We start from the raw sequence: 12153 nt of genomic DNA, 5'->3' as shown, positions 1-12153 counted from the left end.
CTACTCTACGTTGATCACCCGTATTTCGCTCTGCCATTCCTTCTAAGCTCTATTAGGGCTGTCGCGCTCCATTCTCTAACCAAATTCCACACCTGCTGGGAATATAGCATGTATGGTACAATATTTTCAGGGGTTAGCCGCTCTGAAAGAAGTTCCTCTAGCTCCTCTCGTTCCTCTTCATAACGGGGGCACAGAAAGAAAATGTGCAACGCGTTCTCATTCCCGTTTGCACAAAAAGAGCAGTCAAACCCATCGTCATGTCCATATTTGTGTAAATACTCTCTAAAGCAGCCGTGCCCAGTCAGGAACTGCGTCAAGTAAGACTTAAGACAGCTTCTCCGTGTTTTCTCTCTACCCACACTTGCACGTTTTGATCAACGTGTGTGTCCATCTACCTTTTGTTATTTCGTCCCATCGTTTCTGCCACTCATTAAGGCTGGTTTGTCTTTCTTGCTGTTTCTCTTGTTTATTTAGTCGCCTGCCCGCGTTTTTCGCTGTGCCATAGTATCTTTTTAGCTCCATCGCCATAATATCTGGAGGCATGATACCTGAAATAATTCCAGCCGCTTCGTGTGACACAGTCCGGAATGCGCAAGCTACCTTGATTTCACTTAACCGAACTACTGATTTTACCGTATTCGCATATGGTTTGTGCAACAATGCTGGTCTCCATATGGGTGCGGCGTACATTAGTACTGACTGGCTAGTTATTAGCACCGCTTCAGTTTTTTGGCCTGCTAACTGGAGCTTTGCTTTTGTGAGCCATTCTTTTATTTTTATCGCCGCGTGATTGCATAGGTACTCTATCTGGCTTATTTCTTTTGCCACTACCGTTACTGCTATATCATCAGCATACCCGATTATCTGTATTTCTTTGGGCAATGGGAGACGCAGAACACCGTCAAATAAAACATTCCACAGTAGCTGCCCTAGTACTGAGCCTTGTGGTACACCGCCTGTTAGAATGTAGTTTTTAGGGCCTTCTTCTGTGTCATATAGCAGTAATCTGTCGGAGAGGTAGCTGGATATGATCCTTAGCAGGTAGAGTGGTGTCTTCTCTTGTTTCAGAGCTTCTATGATATGCAGCCAATAGCCCGAGTTGAAGGCATTTTTTACGTCGAAAGTCACTACCGCGCTTTGGAGTCTTTGGAGCCATGGTTCTTTTTAGCCTGGTTCCTTCAATTGCCTTGTTAACCTTTGTTAACTTTTTAATGGCGTATATTGTTGACCTGTGTCTTCGAAAACCATATTGGTTATCGGCTAAGGCCGGTGGCTCTCTTTCTATATGTTGCTATAGCCTCACATAGATTATACGCTCCAGTATTTTCCTCATTGTGTCCAACATACATAATGGTCGGGAGGATCCTTTTGTATAAGCACTAGCCGCTGTTTTTTCCAAATCTTAGGGAATACTCCCTCTCGTAAGCATTGCATATAAACTTCCGTAAACGGGGCGGGTTTATACTTAATAGCCAGTTTTAGAGCCTTATTCGGGATGCCATCTAGGCATGATGTTTTAGTATTTGCGAATCTCTTCTTCTGTAGTTTCTTGGTCAGTGACTACCAATTACGTCGGAAGAAGAGTTTGAACAACCGTCTTTGATAATCTAGGGCATGTATGTAGGTGCTTGTTCTTTATGGTCTTTAATCTTTGACATCACTATTTTGTATGCATCTCCCCACCGCTTTTTTTGGACCTTGTTGCAGAGCTCTTTAAAACAATAGGCTTTACTATTCTTTATTGCTTTCTTGAGTTCATTTCGCTTATAGCGTAGTTCGGATTGTCATCTAGCAATAATTTGTATATATCCTCATCAAGGGTTTCAGCTTCCCAGCCTCTGGTTTGAACCTTTTTGAGAGACTTAGGCATTTTGAGTGTTTTGCCAATTTCAAGCAGAATTGCCAAGTGGTCTCTGTGTGTATACAATTCGCTCACTTGCCATATACAAGACCGCACTAGAGAGCTACTAGCAAATGTAGTATCGATTACAGAACCACGGCCGTTTTTTTCGAAAATATTTCTGTTACCGATATTCAGTAAGACGGTGTTCAGTACCGAAAAAGCCTTCAGAAGAGTTTCTCCTCGTCTATTTGTGCACGTGCTACCCCACTCCACTGCCCATGGCAGTTGAGGCAGCATTGACTTCTATCGTCTGAGTTTTTGCAGGTTCTCGCCAGGTGGCCATCTTCCAAACACCGGAAGCATTCTTTAAGGTTCGGCTTCTCCCTAATTCTACAGACAATCCATCCTATTTTGATTTTTTTGGCTTCAATAAGTAGCCTAGCCTGTAAGGCGGGGAGGCGCACGGCTGTTACGCAGGCACCTATGACGCCCTAATGCATCTGATTGAGCCTTTATCAAAATCTTCTTGTTTTTGTATTTGCGAGCGAATAGCATTGGCAATGTCTTGCTCTCCAGTTATTCCATCCAGATCCCGTATTTCTACTGTTATTTCATTCGTCAGGGCTTTAATTTTGGCTTGATCTCCCAGCACTTTGCCTATTTTGCTGGTGTAGTTAGCAGTGTTTTCCGTTTACGCGCTTTTAAGTTCCATTAAAATTTCACCCTTGCAGGTCTTTCTTATCCGGGTTACACTTTCACCCAGTTTCTGCAGGGCATCTTCTTTTTTTAACCGCCCTTAAATATCGCTATATGTCATTTTACCGGTTCGCTCGATCACTATCGCATCAGGCCTTGGTCGGTGCTTGTATGCTGCCTTTTTTCTTTTGATTTCTGTCCAGCCATCTTGTTTTCCCTATATCTTTCCTTTGTTTATTGATGTCAATGTATTTTCTTTTTCCTCGTTATTTTCAACCTTCTTTGATTCCTCTCCATGGGTGGTTCTATTCTTTTTTGGAGGAGTCTGCTTTTCGCCTGTTTTTCTTAGCGAGGTCGTTTAGGAGTGATTGTGGGCATATTTAGAATATTCCGTCTTGCTTCCTTGCTCATTTGGTATTCCTCTAAGAAATCCCGGAAGTAATGCAAATGCGGTCCCAGGGTCGGCGACGGTTCCTTAGAGGGGGGGTTTTTAGTGACCTGCAAGTGGCACATACCGCTGCTGTGACGATAGCACTGATGATGCGGAAGGCATTTTCCACCCCCTCACCCGCAAGACAAAAGGCTTTTTCTTACATCTTATATTGCCAACAAGGTCCCTAACATTGTTGTTGATTGTTCGCTGTGGTGGCCGCATCACATCTATCAACTTCTTGATTTCTTCGCCAAGCTCAGTCATGTGGTTGCCGCGAGGTCTTACCGCCTTCGCTTGTGGCGTGTTGTCTTGCAGCGCTGGTAGCGACGATTTTTTTCGCGTTGGTTTTTCTACGCTTAGCATCTTTATTGGAGACCTACTAAGTAAGGGAGGATCGTTTGAATGGATATATTTCCATTACAGGTATCCTTTGCGAGTCAGTTCCTGGCACTTTGGTACTATTCGGGTCTTTTGGGTTCCCGTGTTATTGCCCAGTATAGTAGCATATATGTTACTGCTACTTCTGCTGTCATTTAGTTGTTTTTTTTCATGTATAAATCCATTCCTTTCTATTGTATCAGCGTATCGTGTGTGTAGGGGGGCGGGCCGAAATAAACAGGAGCGGGTGTACCCTCGGTGGCTATGCACCTACCCCAGTTCCCTGAGGCCTGTTCTTCGCTTTACTGGTCTCGGAAAACACGGACGGACCAGAGCTGCAGACTACTAATCTTGCACTCAATGCACACTCCTTGACCAGAGCACGAAGGGGATGGTTACTGATGAACACCTCGGCCGAGCAGGCTCACATCATCCTATCCATTTCGGCAGCAGAGAAGTCGCTGTCGATATTTTAAGGGACTCCCAGTGCGCCGCGATGTACATTGGTCAAAAAACTTTAACAGCCGCACCTGACGTGGTGAACCGACGCTGAACAGAAAGACGCTCATTGTGAGTCCGTCGCGCCTGGAGTTTTGTATTAACTATTGGTACTGGTGGGGGGACACCTATTTTTGAGAGGCGGTATCGGCTCGCCTTTGTCGCAGGAGTTTCATCAGCTTAGCTGGCTTTTATACCGCAACCTCCACTCCTACCGCTCCCCGTCGGGGGTTGCTTATTCATCATGACTTATTTCGCAACTAACCTGCTAGTACAGGCCGTCCGGCTATCTGCGACCTGCCGACCTCCCCGGTAGCTTAGAACTCAGCTGAAAAGTCTGGTCCCATTGAGAACCAAAACCGACGGGTTTGCTTGCAGTCTGTCGCGCTCAATGTGTTCCGGGCGTTAAGTGAGTATACATTCTCTGAAAGAATTTTCATAATTAGGAAAGAGACTATTTGTTGTTCCTTTTGTATTTGCAAGTAAAAGTAGTATATTTACATGTAAATATTCTTATTTATGTGGAGCACATAGGAACTTAAAGTTTCCGTTTAAATTCTGCTATTATTTTTGTTGAGGCTTTAACATAAATGGGCGACTTAAGTCGATAAACAAAATGGTGTGGTGATATCCATAAAAGTGAACGAGCTGAAGTCAAATGTATGGAGAGTGCTAATCAAATGTTTTATTCTAAGCAGAAAAATCGTAAAAAGTTTTATTAATTTTATGACGTCATAAAAATGTATATTATTGTGTACTTTGAATGAGGTAGAGGGCATTATGTATCCGAAGGCCATGCTGAAACTCACATGTGTAAACGCATACGTAATATTTGGGGTATTCGGGAATTTTATGCATGGATACATACATATTATATGTCTGTTTGTAGAATACACAAAGATATTACTTTGCCAGCGAATTGACGGCTGAACCGAATAGCTGAAATAGCGATGATGGCGCATTCTAATAACTTTTTGTCGACGATGAGATGGGCGTATACGCAAACTGTTGCAATGTAAGGGTTTGGCTATGTGATTTGAAGAAATTTAACATACATATGTACATATTTATGTATGTACATAAAAAATTTAGAGCATATGAATGCATAAATAACGGGTTTTTCAATGAAAACGCTACAAACGTTTTTTTTTTTAATAAAACAAAAACGGTTTGGGATGTCAATGAAATCCTTTATTTCTGTGAGAATACATTTGTTGCCATTGTGTATGCAACTCGATTTCTTTTGCATGGGCACTACGGGCAGGCTTGCAAAAGTCTAGACGCTGAACCCAATTTTCGACGGTTTTCAAGCATAAATCGGCCGATACTGCTGCAACTTCACGTTTGATTCGAAGTTCATCAATCGTTGATGGCTTGGTGGCATAGACTATAGACTTGACGTAGCTCCACAGGAAAAAGTCTAACGGCGTCAAATGAAAACCCCGCTCTGATTTCGAATTTCGGTGTAAATTTTAATAGTTTCGACTCGTTGTTGGATCGTATATATTTCCATGATGAAATGGCAAACTTACTAAAGAGAAATGTCAAAGGTCTACTTTTGTAGTGCCCTATTGAAAAACCCTATAGCTATGCTTAATTTAACAAAAGAGAACATGAATAATATCCCTTTTCAGAGATCTTTTGTCAACAGTTATATTTTCGATTTCGGCATACACATACATATGTTAATAAAATTCTCAAGTCAGAAAACTAACTTCCAAATGATGTAAATATAAAAACGATTATTAAAGAGAGAGAAAAGAAAACTTGGTCTTGAAAGAAACTTAATGCCAAATTTCAAGAAGCACAAAGCTCAGAAGTTTAGCGAAAGAGGATCCCGTACTAAAGCAAATAGAGCGCAGTAAGCAGAGATAAAGAGATCCCCAACTCTCCTGTCACTGGAAATGTGAGAACCGCTCACCTACCGAACTTTGACAGTTGACTGGATTGGGTAAGTTTTGACGTTTTGAAATTGAAATGACTGGAACGGCCAGATTGAAATTATACCAAAAATATATGTGAACGGAGGAATTTGTTGCCGCCGCTCAAGATCGCTAATAAAAATTTAAAACAATGAAAATCAAAGAAAATGCGAAATTTAAATATATTTCATGAAATGTTTTGCAATTTGATGCATAGAATAATTAATTTTCAATTACAAATGATTAAAAAGATTTATTAATTGAAAACTAATAGGCTTAATTCACCTTATTAAGTATTGAAAGATCAAAAGTCAGTTGTTTTAATCTTACAGTACATACTATGTATGTAAGTACTTATATAAAAATGAATCGCAAAATGTGTTGCTAAGCGCATAACTCAACAACGCCTAGACCAATTTTGCCAATTTTTTTTTAAATGTTCGTTGAGATTCAAGGATGGTTTTTACGGAGATAAAAATTCGAATAACTGCCGGAAAACCCCTAAAAACTGCCATTTTCTTCTTCCCATACAAACGAATGAATGTTTGTTTGTTAGTAACGCTAAGAGAACGGTTACACCAATCTTGATGAAAATTTCAGAGGTTGTTCGCTGTGGATCAAGGAAGGTTTAGAAATGAAAATACCTTATATTTTTCATGAGGAAAAGTCCGAAAATTGGATAGTTCCAAAAAGTAACTTTTTTCCATTCATTACTTTTTTCAATTTTTGTTTGTTTTGTTGTTCAATATTTAGATTTGTAAATTATTTGAATCGTTCAATTTCGGTCGCTTGCTTTTTTATTCCGGCTTTTCAAAAGAAAAATTATTGAAACTTATTCAGTGAAAACTTGATGTGTGTTTCACACAAAGAGGTCAGTTGCAGATTGAACTTTGTTAAAAGCCACAAAGAGGTCGCCTTAATATCGGTCGGCGTTCTTTTTGCCATCAACGTATGGCAGCCCAAAGCAAGGCAAGGCAAGAAGTACTCCCAGGATGCGATGACGTACGTGCGGAATTGTGGATCGCGGTTAATCAGCAAGCGATCGTCCCAATGTCACAGCATGTCTTTTGAAACAACAGTTACGATGTTTTATGGACTTTATCTTGAAGCAACGTATATGTGGTGCTGTTAGATGCTAGATGTACTCTGTTGAATGGCAAAAGAGAGGTTTGCCGCACGCACACAATCTTCTTTGGATGATGGATGGTGGTTACACCAGATCAAACTGATGAAATCATTTCTGCGGAAATTCCTGATGCAGAGAAAGATCCAGTATTATACGAAGTGATGAAAACCAATATGGTTCAGTGGCCTTGCGGACACCACAATCCCACTTCGGTTTGTATTTCTGACAATAAATGCACCAAAAGCTATCCACGTGCTTTTCTTTCGGAAACACAAACTGGAAATGATGGATGTCCACTCTATCGGCGTCACTCCCCAGACGACAATGGCAGAACATTCAGCATTCAATTTAGAAGAGTGAAACCATGGATCGTACTAAATCGATAAAATACGTTTATAAGTACGTCACCAAAAGAAGCAACATGGCGGTAATTGGTCCTGAACGATACGGTTGATACGTGAACAGCAATAACGCGCTGTGTAGGATATTTACTTTTGTAATTCATGAACGTTTTCCGACTGTTGTGCGTCTCGCAGTTAATTTGGAGAATGGCCAAAGAGTGTTTTTCAACCCAGAGAATACAGTACAGCCAGTGGAAACACCGCCTGCAACCAAATTAACATTTACCAGTTTTTTCTCAACTTTCGTCAGTGATCCGTTTGCGAGAACGTTGCTCTATTTGGAAATACCCTGATATTATGCATGGAACGCATCGTTGAGAAATAGCTACGCAGAAAGCAAGACCAACCAGTAAATGGACATCCAGGTGTGCTCTCAACTAATGCATTAGGACAAATTTACACAATTCACCCGAAAAACGACGATTGCTTCTACCTCCGGTTGCTACTGATAAATGTACGTATCATTACGTATTGTGAATGGTACGGTATATGCAACTTTTTGAGAAGCAAGCCAGCAATTAAAATTGCTGGAACATGATAATCACTGGAGTCAAACGATGAACGATGCGATAGCTACTTCAAATGCAAACGAAATTCGCACACTTTTCGCTATGATCAATTATGGGATACGAACAAAAATGACATTGCCGAAGACATTTTAGATCGTCTTCGCAAAAAATTGGAAATGGGTCAATTCCGGTTGATACTTCCGGTAGTTCGATATCAATTCCATCTCCTTTTATCAATTCACGAAAGATGCACTCATCACGAATGTTCGGACATTGGCCAAATTATCGTAACTACGATTCCTTAAGTGCACGCGCAATGTTAGCTGCCAAAAATGCCGATGTTGTTGACTTAATCTGGAAGATTCAAAGTCAAATTCCGGGAGACTTGCGCTCATACAAATCGATCGATCGTCTTGGCAATGAAGACGACGCCGTGAATTATCTAGTGGTATTTCTAAATTCTTTGGACAGGCTTGGTATGCCACCGCATCATTTGCGTCTCAAGGTGGGATCGGTCGTTATTATGTTTCGCAATCATCATGCGCCGAAACTGTGTAATGGAACCCGACTGATTGTGACGCACCTATCGAATACAAGGGGCAGAATGCTTGATTCTACGAATTCCTTTCAGTTCTAACGAACTCCCATTATCCCTGGCAGTAAGTTCCCTATCCATTTTCTGCGGTGCACTGAGGATGTCGCTTGACTGGAATCCGCTAGCAGAAGTGACGGTCGAATAAAATTAACATGGTTGAAGGTCGATACAAAAACATCCTGGGAAGGCGTAAACACTACAGCTCTCAATCGTGTGGGAAGCCGCAACCGTGCATAACCCTTACGCTCCAGAGGAGGCTATCAAGCCAAAAATATCATACAATATGGTATCAAACTCTCTGGGGTATTAATTTTTTATTATACGACTCACTGGCTTAACAACACAAATAGTATGGTTTGTGAAAGTTTCTTCAATATGAAGTGCTTTTTTCCACTTAATTTGTATATGTGTATTTAAGTATGTCAACTCTCCCGGTATTGTCAGCGAACTTATACAGTTATACTCTTTGTTACTTCGATATTGCAGCATGTCCCATTTTCTCAAAAGTTGGCAACATCGTCTTTTTCATGCTGAAAACAGCTGCGATTGACGCTATTGCAATTGTTCTCCTTGAAAAGACAAGTGAGGGTGAAACGAAAACATTGTGATCAATCGTCTCGTCGATAATGTTTTTTTGTAGTCAAAATATAATTGCATTGTCGAGTTATAATTTTTTATGTTTAAACGAATTTCCATTTCCATAGTAAGTGTGAACCGTTTGTGGTACTGTTATTGGCAGCTATTCGATTGTTGTTTTAGTCGTGACAAATTTAAGGGAGTGGTTAGGGTTTTAAGGTAAAAAAAATACTTTTTTTGCGAATTTATTTCTTAAATATGGATTGAGTAATTTTATTCGGACCTTTTGTACATTATTGAGCACACTTTAGACAATATAGGGTATTTTTTCATGCAGAAATATTGAAGCATAAGTCGGTAAAACTCTCCTCCATAAGGTTGTGCGCTGGGTTTGGGACCCGCTATGTAAAAAACGCCTCGGATGAGAGACCTCCCTTTTGAAGAAGACCATAGCAAACGAACTCATCATTACGATGCACCTGGAATGTCCGGCCCCTAAATTGGGAAAATCCTCGGGGAAAATAAAGGCTGACATCACCGCCGTCCAAGAAATGCGATGGACGGGACAAGGACTGAGGCGAATATGTCTTTGTGGCATTTACTACAGTGCCGATATAAAGGAGGGCAAGTTTGATGTGGGATTCGTTAACATATCGCTGATTTGCGCTCGCGCCCCGGTGGAAGGGAAGGACGATGTGACCAAAGATGCCTTCTGTATTTATGAAGCTACCGAAAAACCACCAACCAGTTCGATCATGTTGTGATAGACGGAAGACAGGTCTCCAGTGTTTTAGATGTGCGTATGCTCCGAGATCCTAACATCGACTAGGACCATTATATTGTTACAGCCAAAATTCGCACCCGAAAAACAGTCGTCCCACGTCACTGTTGACAGTCATTACTTTGAAGTTGTAGATAATTTCGTATATCTTGGAATCAGCATTAACAATAACAACAATGTCTGCCTCGAAATCCAACGCAGAATAACTCTTACCAACAGGTGCTACTTTGGACTGAGTAGACAAATATCGCATTCGATGGAAGGATGAGCTGTATGAGATATACGGCGACATTGGCGAATGTTCAGCGAATTAAGAGACAGCGGCTACGCTGGCTAGGTCATGTTGTCCGGATGGACGAAAACACTCCAGCTCTGAGAATATCCGTCGCAGTACCCGCCGGGGGAAACAGAGGAAGAGGAAGATCTCCACTCCGTTTGAGGGACCAGGTTGAGAAGGACTCGGCTTCGCTTGGATTCTCCAATTGGCGCCATCTTGCGAAAAGAAGAAACAACTGGCGCGCTGTTGTCAACTCAGCTATAACCGTATAAGCGGTTTCTACCCCGTAAAGAAGAAATCGGTAACCCCCTTAAAAAGTTTAAATAATATTTTCAGAATCTTTTGCAAAAGTTGTTAGATTTTAACAGCATAAAACAAAAAAATTCCCATGTTAATCCTAGTTCATTATGATTTCATTTTATATGGTATGGAATACTAAATGCAGAAAATTTGTTTATATTAAGAAGGTCAAAACTCCTTCGCTGAATGAATAAAAGTTGAATTGTCCAAAGAGCTCTGAGGATGGTCATGGTTTTGCAGTCATTCCTAGGAACCAGAAAAGTTGGAAAGAAATTACGAAATACTTCTTCGTAAAAGCTTCATTGTGGATCGGGACTGGAGAGTCCAATTGTACATACTCGCTGAGTTGTCTCGAAAATGCTATTCATTTTCCATCGAGCAAATCCAAAATGCATTGGTGCAATTTTTTTTATTTCTATACCACATTCTCGCAAACGTTGTGGTCGTCCCTGCTCAAACTCTGCAGACTTTATCAACGCGACACTCTTGGTTAAATTTTTATTGTTTTTTTATATTATTTACTTACTTTTCGACACATGTTTGTATTATATTTAAAGCGGGAAAGTGTTTACTTGGTCGAAAATATAGCAGTGTAATGAAAAGTAAAAACTTGTTTGAGCATATAATATATCAACACTGGCATATTTATCTATAACACTCTTTTATATTTTAAGATGGTGGCTTGCATATTTATTTTAACTATACGTGATGTATGCATATGTAAGTATGTACATATGTATGTGCATATCCCCAGATAAATCAATTCACTTCTTTTGTTCTGATCCATTCTGACAAAATAACATCAGGGTGTTAAGACAAACATTTACCAAATTTCATTGAAATCGGCATAGTAGTTCCTGAGATATGGTTTTGGTCCATAAATGGGCGACGCCACGCCCATTTTCAATTTTCAAAAAAAGTCTAGGTGCAGCTTCCTTCTGCCATTTCTTCCGTAAAATTTAGTGTTTCTGACGTTTTTTGTTAGTCGGTTAACGTACTTTTAGTGGTTTTAAACATAATCTTTGTATGGGAGGTGGGCGTGGTTATTATCCGATTTCTTCCATTTTTGAACTGTATATGGAAATGCCTGAAGGAAACGACTCTATAGAGTTTGGTTGACATAGCTATAGTAGTTTCCGAGATATGAACAAAAAACTTAGAAGGGGGCGGGGCCACGCCAACCTTTCCAAAAAAATTACGTCCAAATATGCCCCTCCCTAATACGATCTTTTTTGCCAAATTTAATATCTTTATTTATGGCTTAGTTATGACACTTTATAGGTTTTCGGTTTTCACCATTTTGTGGGCGTGGCAGTGGGCCGATTTTGACCATCTTCGAACTTAACCTTCTTATGGAGCCAAGAAATACGTGTACCAAGTTTCATCATGATATCTCAAATTTTACTAAAGTGACGGCTTGCACGGACGGACGGACGGACGGACAGACGGACAGACGGACGGACGGACAGACAGACTCGTACTCTACTCGTCACCCTCATAACTTTGGTGTATATAACCCTATATCTGACTCTTTTAGTTTTAGGACTTACAAACAACCGTTATGTGAACAAAACTATAATACTCTCCTTAGCAACTTTGTTGCGAGAGTATAAAAAGTTCTGTTTCTTTTGCGACCGACCTTATATAAATAACTATATTTTGTAAAGCTGTTTGCTATAAATTGTAATACAGAAAGTGCTTAAATATAAATAGTAGCAAATGTATAAGAAGGAATCGTCGGAGACCCTATAAAGTATATATATAAATGATCATTATGTCGAGCTGACTCGATTTAGCCATGTCCGTCTGTCCGTCTGT

The sequence above is a fragment of the Bactrocera tryoni genome, chromosome 1 (assembly GCF_016617805.1).
Source record: "Bactrocera tryoni isolate S06 chromosome 1, CSIRO_BtryS06_freeze2, whole genome shotgun sequence".
Taxonomy (NCBI): domain Eukaryota; kingdom Metazoa; phylum Arthropoda; class Insecta; order Diptera; family Tephritidae; genus Bactrocera; species Bactrocera tryoni.
This window is presented reverse-complemented; position numbering follows the sequence as displayed.